A 16551-nucleotide genomic window follows, 5' to 3' on the forward strand; every position below is an offset into this window, starting at 1 on the left:
TTGTTGTTTACCAGTACTTGAAGATGAATAATTTGGAGGAAGAGGAGGATGGATCATTGTCTCTCGTGCCCAGCTGTATGTCTGTGGCCAGTGACTGGTCCAAAGGTCATCCTCCAAACTTCAGTAATGACCCGGGACCCCCAGACACAAAGTAAGAGGCTGTTTCTGTTTTACACTGACCTGAAAATGAGCCAGAGTCAGTGGTAGTGTCTTTAGTTGTAGAATAATGTTGTTCTTCCTGTTTTTGTTTTGTTTTTATTGGGTTTTTTTTAAAATACCACAACTACCTGATACCTCTGCATAGTTAGGGACTCCACCTAACTAGGGTGACCAGACACCCACAAACTAAATGTAGGGTAAAGACATAAAAAAAAACCAGTCTTACTAATACACTTTTTGGGTTTTAGGCATTGGTTTGATGATGTGAAGGATAAACCTATAAAGAACACAGAAAATGTAACAGTAAATCAAACAGCAAACTGTACATATAAAGTTTATTTCCCAGCATAGAATCTATAATACACTTAAAACAATCTTTAAATGAAAGACGTGTTGTGAAAGTCGGAACATAATCCGCTCTTGACAGTTTTCATTTCAGCAGCAGACTTGGTGTTGTTTAAGGGTTTCAGAGTAAAAATGAAATTTAAAAACAGATTTCAAACGTATACGTACAAACTTCTTATGAGGTCAGCGGAAAGTGGCCCGTTTTAGGATCAGACATTCAGTTAAATTCAATTTTATTTATACAGCGCCAAATCACAACAACAGTCACCTCAGCGCGCTTTATATTTTAAGGTAGACCCTACAATAATAGATACAGAGAAAAACCCAACAATCAGATGACCCCCTATGAGCAAGCACTTTGGCGACAGTGGGAAGGAAAAACTTCCTTTTAACAGGAAGAAACCTCCAGCAAAACCAGGCTCAGGGAGGGGCGGGGCAATCTGTCATGTCCGGTTGGGTGAGAGAAGGAAGACAGGATAAAGACATGCTGTGAAAGTGAGCCAGAGATTAATAACAAGTATGATTCAGTGCAGAGAGGTTTATTAACACATGAGTGAGTGAGAAACGTGACTGAAGAAGAAATACTCAATACATCATAGGAATCCCCGGCAGCCTACACCTACTGCAGCATAACTAAGGGAGGATTCAGGGTATGGGGCCTGATTATTTAAGACCTTGTATGTGAGGAGCAGGATTAATTCTTATAGAACAATAACGCTGTTGTGAAATTGTTTGCTACCAACAGAAAACAAAAAATTTAAATTAAAAAAATCGATATTTGTTATGTATTGTTGATGCTCATTAGGGGAAACAATAATTTGGAGGAAGAGGAGGATGGAACATCGTCCCTCGTGTCCAGCTGTATGTCTATGGCCAGTGACTGGTCCAAAGGTCGTCCTCCAAACTTCAGTAATGAACTGGGACTCTCAGACACAAAGTAAGAGGCTGTTTCTGTTTTACACTGACCTGAAAATGAGCCAGAGTCAGTGGTAGTAACTTAATGTTGTTCTTCCTGTTTTTGTTTTTTCCCTGCAATTCATATGTAAGAATTTTATTTTTATTATTTTTGTTGAATACCACAACTACCTGATACCTCTGCATAGTTAGGGACTCCACCCAGGGACTAGGGTGACCAGATACCCACACACTAAATGTAGGGTAAAGACTGTTTTTTAAATATGTCTAACTAGCACACTTTTGGGGTTTCAGGCATGGTATTGACAATGTGAAGCATAAATATACTCATTTATTTGAGTACAGTTTTCCCATCTACCATGCTAGTCTGTCGTGGAGCTAATATGGCGCGACAGACAACCATTCGCACTCACATTCACACATATGGGCAATTTAGAATCACCAGCTAACCTAACTCCACTTACTGCATGGCTTTGGACTGTGGGAAGAAGCTGGAGTACCTGGAGTGAACGCACACAAACACTGGGAGAACATGTAAACTCCATCCCAGATAGATCAGGGAAATGAAAAACTTTAAACCAGGGGCGGGGAACTCCGGGCCTCAACGGCCGGTGTCCTGCAGGTTTTAGATCTCATCCTGAGTCAACACACCCGAATCAAATGATTAGTTCATTACCAGGCCTCTGGAGAACTTCAAGACATGTTGAGGAAGTAATTTAGCTATTTAAATCAGCTGTGTTGGAGGCCTGGAGTTTCCCCACCCCTGATTTAGACCCTCCAACTCTCCCCATAGAGGTCTGAGAGATCTTCTAGAAATTTACCTCGGTAAGAAGTGAACCACCTTCACAGCTTGACAAAATGCTGCTTGGTAGTAGAGTCCTCAGGAAGAGACTGAAAAGCAGATATCAGGAAAATATTGTCATGATAAACCCTCTTCCTTGTAAACAGATAGGTTTGTGGACAGCTTGGTGTCGACAGGGTGCTGAGAGCTCGTGTTTTGGATTAATATAAGTTCTGATGGTGTAAAAGGAAATGATTATTGCTTGATAAGTAAAGAAAGAGCATTGACTTAGTAATAGACCACACTGAGACTTTCAACTTAATTAACTTCATGTTTAGCCACATGGCCAGAATAAGTTTCACTTTCTAGCCACAGAAAGAACAAGTGTGTGCAGGAGCCAGTGTCCTGCTGTGCTTCGTGTCAGGCTGTTGTGAATGACCCAGTCTCTACCATATGTGGACACTTGTTCTGCAAACAGTGCATCGACTTGTGCCGGGACTCCGATTCATCAAGAGACACTTGTCCCCTGTGTGGAAAAAAATCCAGAACCAGTTCTGGACTTTGGACAGCCAGTAGGAGCAGCTGTGTGCAAAGTAATGTTGAACACCTGTTTGCTGATGGAGTCATTAAAAAATCTAAGCAATATATGTTAAATGTTAAATATATGTAAAAAAAAAAAAATTCCAGATGATGCTATGCTATACCAATATTAAAGTTTCATTAATTTTATTTCTGTCTCCCTTTTTTGTCTTCTAGCAGTTGCTGGTCTGCAGGAGCTTTTAGATGAACATAAGATCAGTCTAAGGAAGAGATGTGAAACTGTAACTGAAGGATCTGAAGAAACAGGAATAAGAACTCCCCTGAAAAGAATCTACACAAATCTTTACATCACAGAGGGACAGAGTGAAGATGTTAATACTCAACATGAAGTGAGGCAGCTGGAGACAGGTTCCAAGATGAAGACCCTCCATGAAATTCCAATTAAGTGTCATGACATCTTTAAAGCCTTATCTGACAAAGTGATCAGAGTGGTTCTGACGAATGGTGTTGCTGGCGTTGGAAAAACATTCTCAGTGCAGAAGTTCACTCTGGACTGGGCAGAGGGGTCAGAAAACCAAGACATCAGTGTGGTGATTCTGCTTTCATTCAGGGAGCTGAACCTGATCAGAGATGGGCAGTATAGTCTCCTGGAGCTGCTCCGGGTTTTCCATCCAACATTACAGAAGGTCACAGCAGAGAAGCTGGCTGTCTGTAAACTTTTGTTCATATTTGATGGTCTGGATGAAAGCAGACTTTTACTGGATTTCACTAAGAGGAACATCATGTCTGATGTCACACAGAAGTCATCGGTCAATGATCTGCTGACAAACCTCATTGAAGGTAATCTGCTTCCTTCGGCTCTCATCTGGATAACTTCCAGACCAGCAGCAGCCAATCAGATTTCTCCTTTAAGTGTTGACCGTGTCACTGAAGTGCGAGGTTTCACTGATGCTCAGAAAGAGGAGTACTTTAAGAAGAGATTCAGTAATGAAGAGCTGTCCAGCAAAATAATTTCCCACATCAAATCATCTAGGAGCCTCCACATCATGTGTGAAATCCCAGTCTTCTGTTGGATCACTGCTACAGTTCTGGAGCACATGTTGACTGGAGGGCAGACAGAAGAGCTGCCCAAGACCATGACCGACATGTTTTCACACTTCCTGTTGGTACAAACAAAAAGGAAGATTCAAAAGTACCACAAGGGAGAAGAAGCAAGTCCAGAAGAGCTGATGGATGCTGACAAGAAAGGTCTTTTAAAGCTCGGGAGGCTGGCGTTCGAACATCTGGAAAAAGGAAACCTCATGTTCTACCAAGAAGACCTGGAGCAGTATGGTGTGGATGTCACAGAGGCCTCGGTGAACTCAGGACTTTGTACAGAGATCTTCAAAAGAGAGTGTGTGATCTTCCAGAAACCAGTCTACTGCTTTGTTCATCTGAGCATTCAGGAGTTTCTGGCTGCCGTTTACATGTTCCACTGTTTCACCAATAAAAATACTGATGTTCTGCAGGACTTTATAAATATAAAGTCTTTTCTTGAGAAAACCTCTAAAAAATCTGGAAACACTAATTGTTCCATCCCATCTCTGGATGTCTTTCTGAGCAGAGCCATGGAGAAATCTTTGCAAAGTAAAAAATGGCCATCTGGACCTGTTTGTACGCTTCCTTCATGGCCTTAGTCTGGAGTCCAACCACAGACTTTTAGGAAACTTACTGGGTCATTTGCAAAATAGTCCACAAATCATCAAGAGAATTATAAACAACCTGAAGAAGATGAACAGCGATAAAATCTCTCCTGACAGAAGCATTAACATTTTCCACTGTCTGATGGAGATGAATGACCCCTCAGTACATCAGGAGATCCAAGAGATCCTTAAATCAGAGAACAGATCAGAGAAGAGACTCTATGAAATCCACTGCTCAGCTCTGGCCTACATGCTGCAAATGTCAGAAAACGTTCTGGATGAATTGGACCTGAACAAGTACAACACATCAGAGGCGGGGCGACAGAGACTGATCCCAGCTGTGAGGAACTGCAGAAAGGCTCTGTAAGTCTAAAGGCCCTTTCACATAGGACACGGCATGCGTAGCGCTGTATTCCAAAACCCATTCTTTTCTATTGCACAAGAGTACTCGCACATGCTGTGGTCAAAGTTCAACCCAGCTTAACTTTAACCGCTATACGCTGTGACATACCTTTGCGCAACCAAGAGAAACGAAGCCTACAGTCACGCTAACCTCAACCACACAATGAACAAGGAACTCTGTGACATATGTTTACATACATATATAGGGACCTCCTGGAGCCCTTGAGTAAGTCACTTCATTCAACAGCTATGTGGAGGAAAGCACTGTTGTGGAAACGACATACTCTTTTCTAGTTGGGATACTTACAATGTTTTGTCTTTTATGGATGAGAGATAAATGTTTTGAAATGACACAGAGCAGGCGCATCTAGTACTCATAGAGTGGGCACAAAAAATGACATACAAGTCGAGTGCAGTAGTCAGCGCAACACAAATTTTGGGCCATTTACTCTAGCTGGCGGTCAGTGCAGCACACGCTGCCGCATCCTACTCTGATTTCTACTCTCACCTATGGTCACAAGCTCTGACCGAATGGATGATGTTGCAGATACAAGTGGTAGCAATGATTTTCCTATGAGGTGTGGCTGGGCTTTCTTTCAGAGCAGCTGTTAAATTGAAAGAGGTGCCCTGGATGATCAAAAGTCTTGACATCACTACTCAGAATGCTTCTTGGTCTAGATATCAGCTAGCTACACTGGAAAACCCCCCAAATTGGCTGTTGTTCCCAAAAGGCTTTTCGCTGATGGGTTCCCTGATTGAACAAGATATGCTCAACCGTTTTGATGTTAAATGCAAAAGCAAAAATAAATATGTAGTGTCTTCTTCCATGATAATGTCTTTTGCAAATTTGTCTTATCACAGACTTTCTGACTGTGGAATTTCGAAGACTCACTGTGAAGTCTTGGCCTCAGCCCTGAAGTCCAATCCCTCCCATCTGATAGAGTTAGATCTGACCTTCAATGAGCTGGAGGACTCGGGACTGAAACTGCTCTCTGCAGGACTGGAGAGTCCAAACTGCAGACTGGAGACCCTGAAGTCAGTACCCTGACCATTGTTGTTGTTTTTAATACATTTACTTCATAAATTTGGATATACATTTTCAAGATTTTCCAAAACAACCAAAAAAGTACATAAGAAGTACACAAAGCAAGAAAGAACCTTAAAACCTTGCTTTGGTTAGTATCCTTTTCTGTGCTTAGAAAGTGAACAACACCATTTTGTACCATTTCAGACTAGCTAAAATATGTAACAGACTGCTCTTAATGGGAGGAAAATTGTTTGGAAGCATCTACCAGTGAAATTTTAGCCAAAGCTTAGTAATCATACCTGCTAGGGTTTACCAATCCTACATAGCTAGGAGGAATTAAAAAATCAAAGTAATCCAATCTAATCATCACTGAATGCCTGTAAGATACAAGATCATCATTAGAGAAATGCTAAGTCTCATTAGTACAGTTAGTGAAATTTTTTATGATACCTTTTCCCTGAATTAGTTTTATATCTGTGCATTACATACTATAAAGTGATGTGGCACTACGTTTAAAACCTGAGCATGTCATTAGGTCAGAAATAATTGTATCTGTCTTTTTCTTTCTTCTTTTGTTATTCAGACTGTGGCACTGTGGATTGTCAGAGATTAGCTGTGCTTCTCTGAGCTCAGCTCTGAAGTCCAACCCCTCCCATTTGAGACATCTGGATCTGAGTTACAACAAGCTGCAGGATTCTGGAGTAGAGCAGTTATGTGGTTTTCTGGAGAGCCGACCCTGTAAACTGGAAACTCTGAGGTCAGCTGTGTTTTCATATTAAACTGTGTTCTCAGAATGTAATGATGATCCTACGGGTTCAATTCACAAAAAATCATGTTCAAATATCTTGTTTTATCTGTCCCTAATACAAGACACAACGGATCTGCAGTTTGTTTATGCCAAATTCTGACTGCCTTTAGAATGTTGCAGCAGAAATCGAGACACATCAGACAAGGCAACTGTTTTTCAGCTCTTCTATTGTCCACTTTTGGTGGTCCCCAAGCCCTTTCATGTTGTTAGCTGCTACATGTGGCACCCACTATGTTCTTCTGCTTCTGTAGCCCAACTGCTTTAAGGTTCAACATGTTTTGCATTTAGAGACCCAAAACAGTTCGGCCATTTTCCCCTCTTGCATCAATAAGAGATTTTCACTCAGAGAACTTGTTGCTTACTGGATATCTTCTTTTGTGTCTATTCTCTGTAAACCCTAAAGATGGTTTTGTGGGAAAATCAGATCAGTAGTTTCTAAAACACTCAGACCCACCTGTGTGGTTCAAAAAATCCTGACATGCTCAAAATCACTTGTTGCTTGATTTGACCTTAAGTAGGTTGTGTTAACCATGCCCACATGCCTAAATGCATTGAGTTACTGCCATTAGGTATTATGCAAATCAGCGTTAACAGGCAGTTAAATGGGTGTGCATATGTTTTTTGCTGAGCACAACTGCATATAAATGAAGTCACTGCTTGAGCTGGCAGTGTATGAGAGCTGATTTTATTATGTCTTTGTTGTGCAGCAGAAATAGCAAGATTTGATTAGTAATAATGACAGCTCTTTTTTTACTTATTATGTTTGATTATTTAATCTGAATCCTTATTGGATTCTTCAGTCTGAAGTTTCCATTTCTACCCTCTTCAGCTGTAAACAGACTGTGACATCCTGAAATATTTAAAACAGAAACATTGTCTTTTTATTTTATTCTTTATTCAGACTAAGGGAGTGCTCTTTCTCAAAGGCCAGTTGTACTTTTCTGTGCTCAGCGCTGAAGTTAAACCCCTATCACCTTAGAGAGCTGGACCTGAGTAGAAACAGCCTGCAGGATTCAGATATGATTCAGCTGGTGAATCTTGTGAATAATTCAAGTTACAGACTGGAGAATCTGTGGTAAGTAGGAAGTTGCATTGAGTCAATGCTGCTTTTAGCACTACTGTATAAAACAGTTGGTATCGGAGCAAAGATCGAGTGTTTCCTATAAACCCTCATTGGCTGCTTTTCTCCGTAAAGCGGCAGCTATTAACAGTCATCATTTTTTGAGAGGACGAGAAAGTCAGCCAGACAGATTAGACTGAAGCTTGCGAGGGCTGCACTGTGTTAACGCGTTAGCGCCGTGCAACCCTCGCATGGGCCGAACGGGAATTTGCTGTGTTAATGCGGTTAAGGCATTAACGTCGTATTAACAAGAATAACGCTGACAGCACTAGTAAAGACCCTAGAAAACCCCAAAAATCAGATGACCCCCTATGAGCAAACACTTCAGTGACAGTGGGAATAAAAAAAACCTCCCCTTTAAAAGGCAGAAATCTCTGGCAGAACCAAGTTCAAGGAGGGTAGGCCTTCTGCTGCGACCAGTTGGGAGTTAGTGGAGGAAGACAGGACAAAAACACACTGTGGAAAAGAGCCATAGAGCATAACTAATGATTAAATGCAGATTGGCGTATAAGCACATAGTGAGTGAAAAGGTGAGTGAAGGTGAAACACTGGACCTATTGCAGAATAACTAACAGAGGATTCAGGGTCACCTGATCCAGCCCTAACTATATGTGTTTTATCAAAAAGAAATGTTTTAAGCCTAATCTTAAAAGTAGAGATAGTGTCTGTCTCCCGAATCCAAACTGGGAGCTGGTTCCACAGAAGAGGGGCCTGAAAGCTGAAGGCTCTGGCTCCGATTTTATTTTTAAATGTGCTAGCAATCACAAGTAAACCAGCAGATCGAGAGCAAAGTTCTCTATTGGGAAGATACGGTACAATGAGGTCTTTGAGATAAGATGGGGTCTGATTATTCAAGATCAATTTTTAAGGAGAAATATGGTCTTTCTTTCTTCTGCCGGTCAGCACTCTTGCTGAAGCATTTTGGATTAACTGAAGGCTTTTCGGAATTTTCAGCATCACTCTGACACAGGATATTTATATTTTTAGAGATGTTACACAAATGGAAGAAAGTAATCCTCCATATTTGTTTATGTGTATTGAAGAATATATCCTGGTCAAAAACTAGATTCCTCAGTGTTACTGGAGGCCAAGGTAATGCCATCCAGAGTAAGAATCTGGTTAGATACCATATTTCTAAGATTTTCAGGGCCGAATTCAATAACCTCAGTTTTATCTGAATCTAAATTTAGAAGCAGGAAATTAAAGGTCATCCAGGTCTTTATGTCTTTAAGACATTCCTGCAGTTTAACTAATTGATATGTGTTACCTGGCTTCATGGACAGATAGAGTTGGCTGTCATCTACATAGCTGTGAAATTGTATGCTGTCTTCTAGTAATACTGCTTAAGGGAAGCATGTATAATGTAATGTATAACAGACTCCATTTACATGAACAAATTGGAGTCTGTTAGATAGATATGATACAAACCACTGCAGCGCAGTACCTGTAATACCTACAGCATGTTCTAATCACTGTAATAAATCATGGTCGACAGTATCGAACGCTGCACTGAGGTCTAGCAGGACAAGCACAGAGATGAGTCCACTGTCAGAGGCCATAAGAAGATCATTTGTAACCTTCACTAAAGCTGTTTCTGTGCTCTGATGAGCTCTGAAACCTGACTGAAACTCTTCAAATAAGCCATTCCTCTGCAGATGATCTGTTAGCTGTTTGACAACTACTCTTTCAAGAATGTTTGAAATGAAAGGAAGGTTGGAGATTGGCCTATAATTAGCTAAGACAGCTCCTGGCCTCCAGAGCTGTAACCATATTTGTTACAAGTATCATCATTACTAAAGGAGGCTGAGGAGTAGCTAAAATTCTGACACAATGAGCAAAAGTTCAGGAGGAAGAGGTGAAGAGGCCCTCTGTTCATTTCTAAAGCAAGTAAAGAAGTGTTGGAGCCAAGACATTTGAAGAGATATAGATATGGGTCTTTTTGACCAGATAGTTGTACAATCAAATTTGATTTTTTTCTCTGTTTTCTTTAAAGTCAGTCAGACAGAAGCCTGCAAATTCCTTTCCCTTATTTCAGAGAATCATCATTACACTTAGTCACTGTTCGTTTTTACACGCAGAGCCTGATATGCAGTAATCCTATTTTTTTTATGACTCTTGTAAACTCTAATTCATGACCTCTGTTATTTCTTCTCTCTACAGCCGGCACGAATTGTCTGTAACAGTTGTCTGCTGAGCTATGACTAGCTCTGCCCTGATGATCTGGAGAGTTTTAAACAGCAGCAGGAATTTGTGCATTAGCATGCCCTGACTCGGCCATGCTGTCACGGTTTGCGGGTGCAAGCCGTGTGGAAGTTAATTAGGACCGGGCAGCAGCAGCTCAAGTGCAGGTAAGAGTTTATTAACAGAAAGGCAAATAAACAGAAATGGCGAGTGACACTAACAGGTAACCTAAACTGGGAAAACTAACTAAGCAAACCAGAAACGAAGATGCAGGGAGGTCCGAGGAAACACATATGGAGAGACGCAGGGACATCTAGGGGAACAACACAGACGAACCAGCAACTAACAGAGGCAGACACGAGGTTTAAATACACAGAAGGATAACGAGGGAATGAGACACAAAAGGAGGGCACAGCTGGGAGTAATCAGACCTGACGAGACAGGGGAAAGTAAACTGAACACACTGAGGTAAGACAGAGACTTTCACAATAAAACAGGAACTACACATACAAGGACACACACGGGCTGAACAGAGTAAACACTAAACAAAGGAAGAGCAGAGCCAAAATCACACTAAAAGAGAAACACAAAACGCTGGGTCAAACGGACCCAGGATCATGACAGTACCCCCCCCTCAAAGGCTGGCCCCAGACAGCCCAAAACAAGAAAACCAAAAAACGCCCAAAAACAGAAAACAACCCGACCAGGGCGGGCGGCGGGGGCCCAGGAAGGAGGGCCCGAAGCCAAAACAAAACAGGAGCACCAGAAAACACAACACGAGCCCAAAACCAAAAGAAGACAAAAAGGAAACACACCAGAGCACAGGAAAACAGTCCAAAACAGAACACCTCAGGGGGCCGGCCGTGAGGACGGCGACGTGGACACAGTTCAGGGGGACGGCCAGGGGGCCGACAGCACCGGAGCCCAAACAGTTCAGGGGGCCGGCCGTGCGGAAGGCAGCGGGGACCACGTGGAAGCAGTTCAGGAGGCCGGCCGTGCGGAAGGCTGCGGCGGCGACTCAGGCGAAAGGCGTCCGGGGGCCGGCCGTGCGGAAGGCCACGGTGGCGATGTGGACCCAGGTCAGGGGGCCGGCCCGGGGGCCGACAACCCAGGAGCCCGGACAGTTCAGGGGGCCGGCCGTGAGGACGGCAGCGGCGCCGACGTGGGCACAGTTCAGGGGGTCGGCCGTGAGGACGGCAGCGGCGGCGACCCAGGCGGAGGTGGTCCGGGGGCCGCCCACGACGGCGATGTCGCCTGGCCAGTGGCCTGGAAGGTGGCCGGTCAGCTGCGGACCCCGACGGGGTAGGACCAGGCGACGCTGAAGACTCGGAGGCCGGACCAGGCGACGCTGAAGACTCGGAGGCTGGACCAGGCGAGGCTGATGAGGCCGCTGAAGACTCGGAGACTGGACCAGGCGAGGCTGATGAGGCCGCTGAAGACTCGGAGACTGGACCAGGCGAGGCTGATGAGGCCGCTGAAGACTCGGAGGCTGGACCAGGCGAGGCTGATGAGGCCGCAGGTGACGGCGAGGAGGCTGGACCAGGCGAGGCTGATGAGGCCGCAGGTGACGGCGAGGAAGCCGGAGACGAAGAGGCCGCAGGTGACGGCGAGGAAGCCGGAGACGAAGAGGCCGCAGGTGACGGCGAGGAAGCCGGAGACGAAGAGGCCGCAGGTGACGGCGAGGAAGCCGGAGACGAAGAGGCCGCAGGTGACGGCGAGGAAGCCGGAGACGAAGAGGCCGCAGGTGACGGCGAGGAAGCCGGAGACGAAGAGGCCGCAGGTGACGGCGAGGAAGCCGGAGACGAAGAGGCCGCAGGTGACGGCGAGGAAGCCGGAGACGAAGGCACTGCAGCTGGCGGCGTAGATGGTGAGGCTGCAGCTGGCGTGAATGAAGAGGCGGCAGCTGGCATGGAAGCCAGAGACGGAAGCGCTGCAGGCGGCGGCGTGGAAGCCGGAGGCGGCGGCGCTGCAGGCGGCGGCGTGGAAGCCGGAGGCGGCGGCGCTGCAGGCGGCGGCGTGGAAGCCGGAGGCGGCGGCGCTGCAGGCGGCGGCGTGGAAGCCGGAGGCGGCGGCGCTGCAGGCGGCGGCGTGGAAGCCGGAGGCGGCGGCGCTGCAGGCGGCGGCGTAGATGGTGAAGCTGCAGCTGGCGGCGGCGTGGAAGCCGGAGACGGAGGTGCTGCAGCTGGCGTGAATGAAGAGGCGGCAGCTGGTGTGGAAGCCAGAGACGGAAGCGCTGCAGCTGGCGGCGGCGTGGAAGCCGGAGGCGGCGGCGCTGCAGCTGGCGGCGGCGTGGAAGCCGGAGGCGGCGGCGCTGCAGCTGGCGGCGGCGTGGAAGCCGGAGACGGCGGCGCTGCAGCTGGCGGCGGCGTGGAAGCCGGAGACGGAGGCGCTGCAGGCTGGACGGATCCCTTGGACCCTCCAGCGACGACAGGAGGCAAAGGCCGGAGCGGTCCCTTGGACCCTCCAGCGACGACAGGAAGCAAAGGCCGGACGGATCCCTTGGACCCCCCAGCGACGACAGGAAGCAAAGGCCGGACGGATCCCTTGGACCCTCCAGCGACGACAGGAAGCAAAGGCTGGAGCGGTCCCTCGGACCCTCCAGCGACGACCGGAAACGAAGGCCGGAGCGGTCCCTCGGACCCTCCAGCAACGACAGGAAGCGAAGGCCGGAGCGGTCCTTCGGACCCTCCAGCGGAGACACGAGACATAGGCCGGAGCGGTCCTTCGGACCCTCCAGCGGAGACACGAGGCATAGGCCGGAGCGGTTCTTCGGACCCTCCAGCGGAGACACGAGGCAAAGAGTCCACTAGCCGACATAAAGGCAGCTGGCACTGCACGAAGCACTGGCTTTGCCCAGGCAACACTAACATGGAGGAGTTCTCTGAGGGCTGCTTAATCTTCAGGGGTCCAGTAATAGCTGGGGGGTGAAACCTAGCTTCTGGGGAAGCCCTGGAGTGCATTACTTCGCCTGAAGCAGCTAAAGAGCAAGAATCCCCCTGGGCGGAACTAAGACCTTCTCCCTGCCTAAAGCGAGAGTGTGAGACTGGAGCTACGGAGGACACTGGAGCTACGGAGGACACAGGGGCCTGGACCACAGGGGACACAGGGGCCTGGACTGAGGGTGACGCTGGGGGCACTGGAGACTGAACTACGGGTGACGCTGGGGGCACTGGAGACTGAACTACGGGTGACGCTGGGGGCACTGGAGACTGAACTGCTGGGGGCACTGGAGACTGAACTGCTGGGGGCACTGGAGACTGAACTGCTGGGGGCACTGGAGACTGAACTGCTGGGGGCACTGGAGACTGAACTGCTGGGGGCACTGGAGACTGAACTGCTGGGGGCACTGGAGACTGAACTGCTGGGGGCACTGGAGACTGAACTGCTAAGTGAGGCACTGGAGACTGAACTGCTAAGTGAGGCACTGGAGGCTGGGCAGCTAAGTGAGGCACTGGAGGCTGGGCAGCTAAGTGAGGCACTGGAGGCTGGGCAGCTAAGTGAGGCACTGGAGGCTGGGCAGCTAAGTGAGGCACTGGAGGCTGGGCAGCTAAGTGAGGCACTGGAGGCTGGGCAGCTAAGTGAGGCACTGGAGGCTGGGCAGCTAAGTGAGGCACTGGAGGCTGGGCAGCTAAGTGAGGCACTGGAGGCTGGGCAGCTAAGTGAGGCACTGGAGGCTGGGCAGCTAAGTGAGGCACTGGAGGCTGGGCAGCTAAGTGAGGCACTGGAGGCTGGGCAGCTAAGTGAGGCACTGGAGGCTGGGCAGCTAAGTGAGGCACTGGAGGCTGGGCAGCTAAGTGAGGCACTGGAGGCTGGGCAGCTAAGTGAGGCACTGGAGGCTGGGCAGCTAAGTGAGGCACTGGAGGCTGGGCAGCTAAGTGAGGCACTGGAGGCTGGGCAGCTAAGTGAGGCACTGGAGGCTGGGCAGCTAAGTGAGGCACTGGAGGCTGGGCAGCTAAGTGAGGCACTGGAGGCTGGGCAGCTAAGTGAGGCACTGGAGGCTGGGCAGCTAAGTGAGGCACTGGAGGCTGGGCAGCTAAGTGAGGCACTGGAGGCTGGGCAGCTGAGAGTGGCACTGGAGACTGAGCTGAGAGTGGCACTGGAGACTGAGCTGAGAGTGGCACTGGAGACTGAGCTGAGAGTGGCACTGGAGGCTGGGGAGGTGTGGTGGAGTGAGGCTGGGACAAGGAGGTGGGAAGTTTGTGTAGCTCAGAATGTGGAAGTCCCAAATACATAGCGAATGCTTGCAGCGGAGTAAGCCCAGTGTCTTCCACCACATAATCCCCCTTTCGCCGCTGCTTGCCCCTCCTGCAGGGCCTGGATTCTGAAAGCAGCGGTGGAGTGACACCAGAAACCGGAGCTGAAAATGGCTGCTGGGCAGCTAGCTGAGCTTGAGGCTGCTGAGCAGGGGAATAGCTGTTTACGTTGGTCTCGGCCACACAAAACACAGCCCCGGAGTAAACAGTTGCACAGTCCGAAAATGGAAATGAGTCCTCACTCACCACAGCCGGCGATTTAGAAGTCCGAACGTCCGGCTGTGGGGTGGCGTGCCGGCGGCGCGATCGGCGTTTTCTCCCCGCAGATGGCTCCGACGGGCCGGGCAAGTTCACCTCCGACGAGTCGGGCAGCGAGGCAGGGGTGGCGGAGAGAAGGTGAGGTGTGTGCCGGAGAAAAGCCTGCATGGTCGGAGAAAGAGACTCCAATAGCCATGGCAGGCCGGAAAAGAGGCGTTGTAGCCGGCTTTCCACTGCGCGGCGAAGCTCTTCCGGTGGATGCTCCAGCCACAGGCCGAGAAGATTCTCCACACTGTAGGTGACGTCGTCCCGGAGCCCCTCGGACGGATTTGTTGCTGCTGGGTCCATGGTGGCTGGTTCGTGCTGTCACGGTTTGCGGGTGCAAGCCGTGTGGAAGTTAATTTGGACCGGGCAGCAGCAGCTCAAGTGCAGGTAAGAGTTTATTAACAGAAAGGCAAATAAACAGAAATGGCGAGTGACACTAACAGGTAACCTAAACTGGGAAAACTAACTAAGCAAACCAGAAACGAAGATGCAGGGAGGTCCGAGGAAACACATATGGAGAGACGCAGGGACATCTAGGGGAACAACACAGACGAACCAGCAACTAACAGAGGCAGACACGAGGTTTAAATACACAGAAGGATAACGAGGGAATGAGACACAAAAGGAGGGCACAGCTGGGAGTAATCAGACCTGACGAGACAGGGGAAAGTAAACTGAACACACTGAGGTAAGACAGAGACTTTCACAATAAAACAGGAACTACACATACAAGGACACACACGGGCTGAACAGAGTAAACACTAAACAAAGGAAGAGCAGAGCCAAAATCACACTAAAAGAGAAACACAAAACGCTGGGTCAAACGGACCCAGGATCATGACACATGGAGTCTAAAGAAAAACTTCAACCAGCAGTGGCTTCTAGAGGAATCGAAAGAAGTACAAATGACTGTGTTTCAGTGTGAACTGCCCTAAGAAGTGCAGACTCAATAAGAATTATTCACAGACATTATGCAAACACATATATGTGCTTAAACTGTGCATATGAGTGTTTCTCCTGCTAATCTGGGATTCTGTTCTCTGTTCCTGAGCTTGCTTGTAATGAGCAGGCATATTTAGAACTACGACAGACTATGTGTCTATACAAAAGATGAACTGTCTTAGAAAGTATATTTAATATTTATCTGTTCAAAATGTATTTAAATTAGAGTCCATCCTTACTGGAAGTTGTCAGTTACACTCATTTCTCGATGATGTCCTGTTATGGATGATGGACTGGTTGGTCCTTGTTCTGGACCTGCTTACTTCTTTTCTTCTGGTTTGCTATGCTTTAACACTTTTAAATGTCAAACTTTTCTTTTAAACTTGAGCCACAGCCTTTGTCTCAGAGAATACAACATTCATCTGTGTAAGCAATATATTATATATACTATAAGTCAGTGAATCCTGATGAATATAATCATCCCTGTGTTTTATAAACCTGATAGAGTATAAAAAGCGTACCAGCACTGCTCTTCTGATTACTTCTTATGGTGACACAAGGTTTATAGTCATTTAGACAGCACTCAAATCAGTGTAAACTAGAGTAGGCTTTGATTTTCTGTAATGTTTCTGTGTTGGAGCGCCACACTGTGGCATAATTGAGAACTGCAGTTAATGTTTACACAGTAACTTGCTCGATTGTTAAAGACTGCTTGCATGCACAGTTTCATTACTGTCAGTGGATTAGGTTCCTGTTTAGTCTTTCAGTAATTAATATTTCTGAATGCAAAGTATTTGTTGGATGCATAAAAATGTGAAGGAAAGATTCTGACTAAAGTCATGTCAAGAAAGTTTAATAAACCTCTATGAGCTCAATGAACCCTTTAGAACTCACCACAGTACTGAGACTGCTCTTATTAAAATAGCTAAAGACTTCAAAAAAAAATCCTGTCCTGTTTGGCAGCGTTTGCAATCAGAATTACGATCTGAATGCAAACATATTTTTCCAAGATCAGCTCTATAAATTCTCTATAGGCTCCTCTTGTTCAGGTGTTTCTTTTATGTGTTTATTTATTCATTTCTATTCATGTTAT

At 47.1% G+C, this 16551-nt stretch overlaps 1 pseudogene; it reads left to right on the forward strand.

The window, feature by feature from the left end:
- Nucleotides 1-1416: 1416 nt before the first annotated feature.
- On the forward strand, nt 1417-11266 carry LOC135932107 (NLR family CARD domain-containing protein 3-like; annotated as a pseudogene).
- The last annotated feature ends 5285 nt before the right edge of the window (nt 11267-16551 follow it).

This window comes from Pelmatolapia mariae, linkage group LG20, assembly GCF_036321145.2.
Source record: "Pelmatolapia mariae isolate MD_Pm_ZW linkage group LG20, Pm_UMD_F_2, whole genome shotgun sequence".
Lineage (NCBI taxonomy): Eukaryota > Metazoa > Chordata > Actinopteri > Cichliformes > Cichlidae > Pelmatolapia > Pelmatolapia mariae.